Raw genomic sequence first — 9,588 nt, 5'->3', positions numbered from 1 at the left:
GCTTCCCCTGAGACCGGGTTTCGCAAGGCTCTGTTTCGCTGCGTTCCGTTAGCAGGGACGGAACTGGGCCCTGAAGCCGGCACCCAATGCAGAGCATTGCCCATGAGCATGTGCAGAGTGACATCCCTTCAGCCTTGTCATCTCCCTCCATTCTTCCTTTTTAAAGTAAACCAAGCCCTGTAGAGAAGGGTTGCCAAACCTTCACAAGCTGCCAGTTCAGCATGAAACTGGAAATTAAGGAATCAATGCCGACCTCAAATCCTGTGTGGAGCAGGAATTTGGGTGTCCTTTCTCCTGCTTTGCATTCCAAGAGTGGCTGGGGAAACCCACCCAGATGGGTGGGGTATAAATAATAAATTATATTAATATTATTATCGTCCCTCTGATTCCTCCTTTTTCCAAATAGTCCTAAGACCCTCATCTGTCTTTGCGGCTTGCAGGGTCCAGACTGCACTAACAAAACTGCTTGATTATGGATCAAGCTTCTATAGGAAACAGCTGATGAAGACAAAACTGTGCCAAAAGGCAAAGGTCCCTAAACAAACTATAAATTCCAGAGGATAGCTGTGCTAGTCTGCTGCAAGAAAAACAGTAATCTTGTGATTTGCTGCAGCATAATATCTTGTGGAATAAAAGAATTCTGAAAGTTAAGCTTAATAGTAAACAATAAATAGAACATGTAAATAGCAAATATAACATGTAATGACATTTCACTTTAATAAAATACCTATTAATCTTTTTTTGCTAATTTGAGGGGGTTTGGGAGAAACGTGAGTGTACAGAAGCTGGAAACAGGAGTGGTTTTAAGATATGTTTCCTAAATAGTATGATACATCTGAAAGTTTGTGTAGGGAAGTAGATGATCTTAATTTATTTATTTTGGAAGTGCTACAGAATTATAGGCTAGTGGTATTCATAAATGAGCATTCAGTACTGAGCTGCTCATGGTGGTAGCACCATACTGGTACAGTCCCAAAACAGTTCTTTTAGGATGCTGCTTCCCTATGCTTCCTTGTCAGATCTGAGTGTGGGAAAATATTTAGCAAATAGCTCACTGTTGGGGCATGTCTGCACTACTGATTTTGCACAATTGGCTTTGGTATGTTCCTGATTTCTAAACCTATTGCCAAGCATTGTTCCTGAAAAAAACCCGTTCCTGAATTGATTGTCAGAGTGAGGAAAAAGGAACCATTTTTGTTAAGCTGGATGCTGATTGTCCAAAGAAGCCATCAGGCAACAGAGTTCCTGGGCACTTAACTTCCTAGGCTTATGTCTTAATTCTGTTCTAACACCCTAACAGGTGTTTGGTTTGATATACGTTCATCTCCAGTGACTGAGTTAAGAAGCAGCCAGCAACTTTCTGTAGCTTGAGAAAGCAGTTGATAGAGATTTTAAAGGTCAAAGGGTTCAAGGCTGGATTTTCCGAAAGAATAAATCTTCATGTTGCTAAGTTTTTTCTTAAATGCATTTTGGATCCGCCTTAGTGTTTGGCAATTGTCTGTGGTTAAATTTAACATGAATTTATTTGCTTAATGTAGTTTAGATAGTAGTTTAGATGGTCAAGGTGGTAATTTTGGTATGTCCTGGGGAGGCAGATATTAAATATCTTCAGGCGTCGGCGCAAATAGCTCACCATGGATAAACATGAGAGCCCTGTGAGACATGTAGCACATCTCTTTGCCATGAGCAGAACAAAAATAAGGCAAAAGAATTGTGATAATGGTGTCAGAACATGGCAGCCAGGCATCATCGTATCATAGGTCAAACTATGAAACCCCAAATATTAAGATACTTCATTTCAGAAGATGTGAGAACGTGCTACTGTGCTTCACTTCAGAGAAAATATAGGAAGCACAGCTCAGCTTTCAAGAAATTTTGGATGGAGCTAGATAGCTCAGTTGGTTAGAGCATGCTGCTGATAATGCCAAGGTTGCAGGTTCGATTCCTGTGGGGTAACTGCATATTCCTGTATTGCAGGGGGTTGAACTAGAAGTAGATGATACTCAGGATCCCTTCCAACTCTGCAATTCTTTGACTCCACGATTCTATGAATTCACCTACCGTATTTTTCGCTCTATAACACGCACCTGACCATAACACGCGCATCGTTTTTAGAGGAGGAAAACAAGGAAAAAAATTCTGAATGAAACAGTGGATGTATCATTTTTGTGCTTCATGCTGTGGCCACAGACATGTGATCTGATGGTGAATTTGGGGTAGCTCAATGCAAAGATCCTGAGGATCCATGTGGATCCATGCTTTTTAACCACATTTTTGCACCATTGCAGCCCCAGGCAACAGTGGGTGTGTGATTTTTGGGGGGCAGGCTGCTATGTGATCTGATGGTGAATTTGGGGTGGCCCAATGCAAAGATCCTGAGGATCCATGTGGATCCATGCTTTTTAACCACGTTTTTGCACCATTGCAGCCCCAGGCAACAGTGGGTGTGTGATTTTTGGGGGGCAGGCTGCTATGTGATCTGATGGTGAATTTGGGGTGGCCCAATGCAAAGATCCTGAGGATCCATGTGGATCCATGCTTTGTAACTACATTTTAAGTGGGGAGTGAAGGAAAAACACAGAAGGGACAAGAGAGCGGTGTGCAGAGAAGCAGCTGGCTAAGAAAGCAGGAGAGGGATTTTACGGCAGGGAGGAAAGAAAGGCAAAAGTTTCCACAAACCGAAGCCAGCTTTCTCTCTCCTCCTGCATGTTTTCTGGCTGCCTGCGAGGAGCACGGAGAGGAACTAGAAGGAAAGACCTCTGCTTTCCCCTCTGCTTGCCTGGAGGGGAGGGGCTTTCCCTGCTCTTTGTTCCGTTTGAGCAATCACAGCAAGGAAACAGAGGAGGGTGGGCAGTAAGACCCTGAGGCAGAATGCAGGAAAGCAACCACTTCCTCTTTTCAGGTTTCCCTCACCGCAGGATTGATTTTTGCTGATTTTTGTTCCTGCGCTCCCCTAATCGGCTCCAGGGACCCCCCCCCCCCACATTCGCTCCATAACACGCACAGACATTTCCCCTTCCTTTTTAGGAGAAAAAATCTGCGTGTAATAGAGAGAAAAATACGGTACGTCATACCTAAGATAGACATACTGAACTCAATAGACTCATAACCAACTTTAGCAGTGCCTTTATTCTAGAAAAATGGTCTAGTATCCTTCTTTGCCAACTGGCTGCAGCTGATGCTGGGTGGGCCGCGCTTCCAGCTGGGCTCAGTGTGGAGTGAGCGCCCTCTGAGTGCCCAAAACTAGACTCACCACTGCTGGAAAACATCACCTTCCACCTCTGTGCCATCCATGATGACTTCAAGGAAGCCAGAGTCCTCTTGTCGCTGCCCGGCTGCCAAAGACCTGGCCCACCTGCTGTCCACTGATCTCTTTCACCTGGCTGAGTGGCACTGGCAGGCACAGTGGCAGCCTGGCAGCTTCCTGCAGCTATGCCACCGCAGGACAAGGAAGAGGAGGAAGTGCAGCTGCCAGGGCTGTCAGGGCCAAGGGGTCCGCTGCCATGGGCGCGGGAGAAAAGGCACACCCTCTTCACACACTTTAGTAGCCAAGATTTGGAGAGTACCACCAGGGAAATTAAAAGATGCCTGCTTCTTGGGAGAAAAGCAATGACAAACCTAGACAGCATCTTAAAAAGCAGAGACATCACCTTGCCAACAAAGGTCCATATAGTTAAAGCTATGGTTTTCCCAGTAGTGATGTATGCAAGTGAGAGCTGGACCATAAAGAAGGCTGATCGCCGAAGAATTGATGCTTTTGAATTATGGTGCTGAAGGAGACTCTTGAGAGTCCCATGGATTGCAAGAAGATCAAACCTATCCATTCTGAAGGAGCCCTGAGTGCTCACTGGAAGGACAGATCCTGAAGCTGAGACTCCAATACTTTGGCCACCTCATGAGAAGAGAAGACTCCCTGGAAAAGACCCTGATGTTGGGAAAGATGGAGGGCACAAGGAGAAGGGGACGACAGAGGAAGAGATGGTTGGATAGTGTTCTCAAAGCTACCAGCATGAGTTTGACCAAAATGCGGGAGGCAGTGGAAGACAGGAGTGCCTGGCGTGCTCTGGTCCATGGGGTCACGAAGAGTCGGACACGACTAAACGACTAAACAACAACAAAACCAGGGCAAAAAAGGACAGAACTTAAGTAAATTTATTTCAGTGGGTCTGCTCTTGAGTATGACTGGACACAAACCTTAATATTCAGTCTGCAAATGTGAAAAGTCACCCATACTCTTATCAGACCGCACTCTTTTTAGTTATCTGGTTTCCACAAGCCGTGTCACCTGCAAAGAATCAAAGGGCATTTTTTGCTTCAGGCCTCCCCCTTGACCATTAAACCCTTGCCATCTCGTTCTCCCATTAATGACAAAAAGAACTATACACAATCTGAAAAGATCAGGAGGAAAGTTCACAAATGCTGCCTGCAAATTCTACTGAGGGGAAGGCCACCTTAAAGGCAAAAGCCATTGCTGTTTCATATCTCTCTAGGCTTGGAGAATTAGCATTTCCAGACTTGCTGTCATCATGACATTCAGAGCAGGCTTAGTCACATTCTCTCGGATACCCAGCAGGTGGACCAATAAACAGAGAAGCTTCTCATTATATGTATGGCACACAATTGCATACTTACCTCACTCGTGAACAATGATGGCAGGTGTGAGGCTGGGCAGTGTGACAGGGCCCATCATTCAGGAAATTGTCATTGCAGTAAGACAGCACATTCTGGTCTGTTCTTAGCATTACTGTGTTTGGGGGATGGTTGTTTATTATTATTCATTTTATTAAGAACATAATTCATCCTGTAGTTCAGCTGAGAGGGTAACATCTTAAGTCAATTTATTTTCATTGAGTTCAATGGGATTATATTTATAAATCTTACTGGCTTGTGGAAATGAGGGTAATCCTTGAGACAAAAAGAATTACATTGACCAATGTTCATGTAACTGCCTCTCCCAATAACAGTTTAATTTATTATTATTTTAAAAAATAATTTTATTGAGTTTTTTAGAATAATAGACCAAGGTGAGTTTATGCACTGTTGCACACAACATGTACCTATTACAAAAGACAACTAAAGAATAATGTAACATAAAATGAAATGAAATGCCAGCAATTCATAATAATAGTTATGTTTATTGCATTTTTATATTACTTCAGGGTCCTGAATTATAAAAACTAAAATACACAGTAAATTCAATATAACAAAATGTCAAATACTAAAAGAGTTCATCTGAAGTAAAAGTAATCTAAAAGTACAAAATATCCATACCCCCACTTCCACACAGAATGCACACCAGTAGTGTTTGGATTTGATATCCCGCTTTATCACTACCTGAAGGAGTCTCAAAGCGACTAACTTTGTCCTCCCCCACAACAAATACTCTGTGAGGTGAGTGGGGCTGAGAGACTTCAGAGAAGCGTGACTAGCCTAAGGTCACCCAGCAGCTGCATGTGGAGGAGCGGAGACGCGAACCCAATTCACCAGATTACGAGTCCACTGCTCTTAACCATTACACCACACTGGCTCCCACAGTAGCAACCAAAAGCCCAACTAAGAGTGCTGTTCAAATGCCCAGGGGAATAAAAAGTATTTGCCTGGGGATGAGAGCATTCTGCAGTCAGGGACATTAATTTTTTGCCTATGCCAACACCTGCCTCGAAATACAGGGATAGTTTAACTAGAAAGTATTCCCATGGAAATAAGTTTGCAAAACTGAGAAACCAGTTCCATTATATAGTGATAAACATAACTGAGCAGTCATTAAAGACTTCTTCATTTTATTTGTATGCCACTTTTCCATAGTTAAAAAAACCATGCTCAAGGTGGCTTACAACATGAAAAACATACGTAATTACGAACATAACGAAAGTAGTCATAAAGAATGAATAAAACATCAAAAAGTACACAACCAAATTGAACAACTTCCATATAAATAATAATATCTAAAATAAAGATACAAAATATCAGAAACAGCAAAAACCCCACCCAACAAAAAACCCTAAACAATCCCTCACCTTGGATTTCCTCCCTTAGTTATAGCAGAGCATATTCTTTTGTAGATAGAAACTACTTTATTCAGCACATGCTGCTGTTAAAGTTTGTTTTATCTGATTGATTCCTTCACTGAAATTCAAATATAGCAGTTGTGAATTGCAATGTGAACATTTTATATTTGGTCTGTTATGCTGAGTTGGTAGATAGGAGCTATCACCTCAGAGATGGTGAAGAAAGATGCAGGTATTACATGTTCTACACCAGAGGTAAGCAGACAACAGGTTTCCCATATTTACTTTGCTTCCCCCCCCCCCCTCTATTCCCAAAGTCCACCAACTGCAGCCAGGATCACAATCGTGGTTTGGGTAATGCCCATGGAATTAAAGCAGCAGGATGCCTCTGAGCATATGTTCAGCCCAGGAATTTGTGTTCAGTACCAGAATAGAGCACACAGTAATTCCATACATAAAACTACTCTGGCTTTTTTCTCGTGCTTTCTTCATTAAAGGTAAAGGTAAAGGTACCCCTGCCCGTACGGGCCAGTCGTGACCGACTCTGGGGTTGCGTGCTTAAGAGGCCGGGAGCAAGCGCTGTCCGAAGACACTTCCGGGTCATGTGGCCAGCGTGACGAAGCTGCTCTGGCGAGCCAGCACCAGCGCAGTGTACGGAAACGCCGTTTACCTTCCCGCTATAAAGTAGATACCTATTTATCTACTTGCACTTAGGGGTGCATTAGAAAGGCCTAATTTAGAAAGAAAATGCCTTTTGCTGTGGCTTTTTTTAAAAAAAACCAATCGGTATGTGTGTCCCCAAAATCCTTGAGGATCTACTACAAGTCGTCTAGAAATTAGCAAACCCTGATCTATCTTCTGCCTCTCCCTGTCCTGTCTGGTCTTTTCCTTGACCACCTCAGTTGCTTTGAGTGGGTTTGAAATTTCACATGTCTGTGTATTGAAAATTCAAAATGTGCCTACTGAAATAGAAAAATATGCTGAACTCTTATGAGCCACACCTAAGAATTAGGGCTGATTCCTTTCCCTGTACATGCAAGTACGGTATATTCTGAGTATAGGGCTGATTCCTTTCCCTGTACATGCAAGTACGGTATATTCTGAGTAAGGTAATGCATAGAATCATGTTCTAGGGAAGAGCTGGATGCGCCACATGCAAATATGTTGTTCTTCTTAGGAAATGGGTAAGTGAAATGTCTCTTGGGATCCTGTTTCTACTATACATACTTTGAAAATGGCACCTAAGTGTTTTCTTAGCATGGAAGTCATCTTTGGAGATTTCCATGTATTGGGTGTTGATAGCAACCATCCATCCTTGCTTCTCTGTTGCAGAGGCTGCCTCACTCCTATGAACCGCACAATCTGAGACAGCAGCTGGGAACTGTAATAAGGGTCTGACGCATGGAAGTGCTGCCAAGCAACCAAATTTTGTTTTTTTGGATTCACATCCAGACATACAACCTGAGTAACAGGTCAAATTTGTATTCCTATGCCCTGTGTCAGATGTACTATTAAGCTGATTGACGGACTGAAGGCATCACTTTCTGTTTATATAAAGAAGTAAATGCAAATCCTTGGCTTGTTTCTGATCTCTGTTTCAGGGTGTAGGTGAATGAAAATGATACTTGTTGACATCTGAGGACGCTCAGCAAGACACCCAGGTATCAGTACTAACATGTGAGAGGCAGTGTATTCAAAAATAGTCTTTTTATAAGGTAGAGAGAGAGACCACAGCTCTGGTCACTTGCCGAACTCATTGGTGAAATGCAACTCTAATGGGTATTGAAAGAGCATATTCTTGCTCTGCTGAGACCAGACACTCCTTTTAAAGTATGTGGGAGAGGAAGGCTCTGCGGTTGTTAAAGCAGGGAATTGCTTTAGCAGTACCCATCAGAGCAGGGCAGGCAAATCTGTGACCCTCCAGATGTTGTTGGACTACAGCTCCCATCCTCCCTGGCCATCAGCCATGCTGACTGGGACTGATGGGAGTTGAACAACTTCTGGAGGTCCGCATTAGGTAAAAGGTAAAGGGGCCCCTGACCATTAGGTCCAGTTGCGGACGACTCTGGGGTTGCGGCGCTCATCTCACTTTACTGGCCAAGGGAGCCGACATTTGTCCGCAGACAGTTTTTCTGAGTCATGTGGCCAGCATGACTAAGTCGCTTCTGGCAAATCAGAGCAGCACATGGAAACGCCATTTACCTTCCCGCCGGAGTGGTACCTGTTTATCTACTTGCACTTTGATGTGCTTTCGAACTGCTAGGTTGGCAGGAGCAGGGACCGAGCAACAGGAGCTCACCCAGTTGCGGGGATTCGAACCGCCAACCTTCTGATCAGCAAGCCCTAGGCTCTGTGGTTTAACCCACAGCGCCACACGCGTCCCTCTACTTCTGCATTACTCTTGTCTTTTTGCTGAAGAGGAAGGCTGGGACAGGTGTCGTGTGCATGTATGGAGTGTGGGTGAGAGAGACAGAATGGTTTGGGAACTGTTTCTGTGACTACAGCGCCTGAGGCCTTTGTGTGTTCACTTTAGGAGGACGTTGCTCCATTCTGGGATTTCAGATATTTCCATTGTGCTTGTAGATCAACTAATCCTAAATTTCATCTTTCCATCTTTAGATATCTCCATGTTGTTAATGAGAAAGTGTCCCACTTTCAGTAATGACAGTAGAAGTGAACAATGACTGCTTCAGCAGAGCATTCATTTGTAAGGGAAACGGCTGCCTTTGTATGGACCCATTATCCATATCTTACGGGATAACCAGCTTCATATAACCAGTATGCTTGAGTTAATTAATGCATGAAGGGGTTAATGCTATAGAGTAAGCTGCCCTGCCAGGCTTAGCTAGGTCACATAAGGAGTACTTAACATGACAAAGGGAAAACTAAATAGGGGTGTGCATTCTTGAAATATGATGCCAACTGGGCTGCATTCTGAAAACATCCAAGCATGCTTCTGTGTGAATCACTAAGCCCTAAAACATTAAAAAACTCTCAAACATGAAGCTGACATTGCTGGATCAGAACTGATAGTATGACTAAGGCTTGCATATATATAAAAAGGCACAGACCGATGTTCTTCCTATTTCTTGGCATGACATATAAGACAGAATTGATCTTATGCGTACAACCTTTAGTTCATGTAACGTGAAAAACAGAAGAAAAGTCAAGCACTAAAATACATTTTAAAAGAAAGAACCTATTCACTTATACATGACCTTCAAAAAGCCAGCACAAAGAAATACCTCTTACAATGTTTCCAAAATACACAATTTCTTCAAGTGTGCATCCTCTCCATTTTGTCCTTCATTTAGGCAACTCTCAGTGTGTGCATATTGGAGTTATCTAGAAGAATCATTTGCTGACAGACCTAAAGGGAAGGGGAGCATTTCTAAATTGAGATCTCTATCCCTGTCATGTACGCAAAACAATGCTGAACCAAAAACAAAATCAGTGACATTTTCTTGGCTGGGAATTTTCAAGATAACGAAATAGGCAGGGAATTTCAAGAAACTTCGAGAACCAACACTTAGTCTTGACACATTTGCTGAGAATAGGAGAGGTACACTTAGATTTCAGA

The sequence above is a fragment of the Podarcis muralis genome, chromosome 5 (genome assembly GCF_964188315.1).
Source record: "Podarcis muralis chromosome 5, rPodMur119.hap1.1, whole genome shotgun sequence".
Taxonomy (NCBI): Eukaryota; Metazoa; Chordata; class Lepidosauria; order Squamata; family Lacertidae; genus Podarcis; species Podarcis muralis.
Note: the sequence above shows the minus strand (reverse complement) of the source record.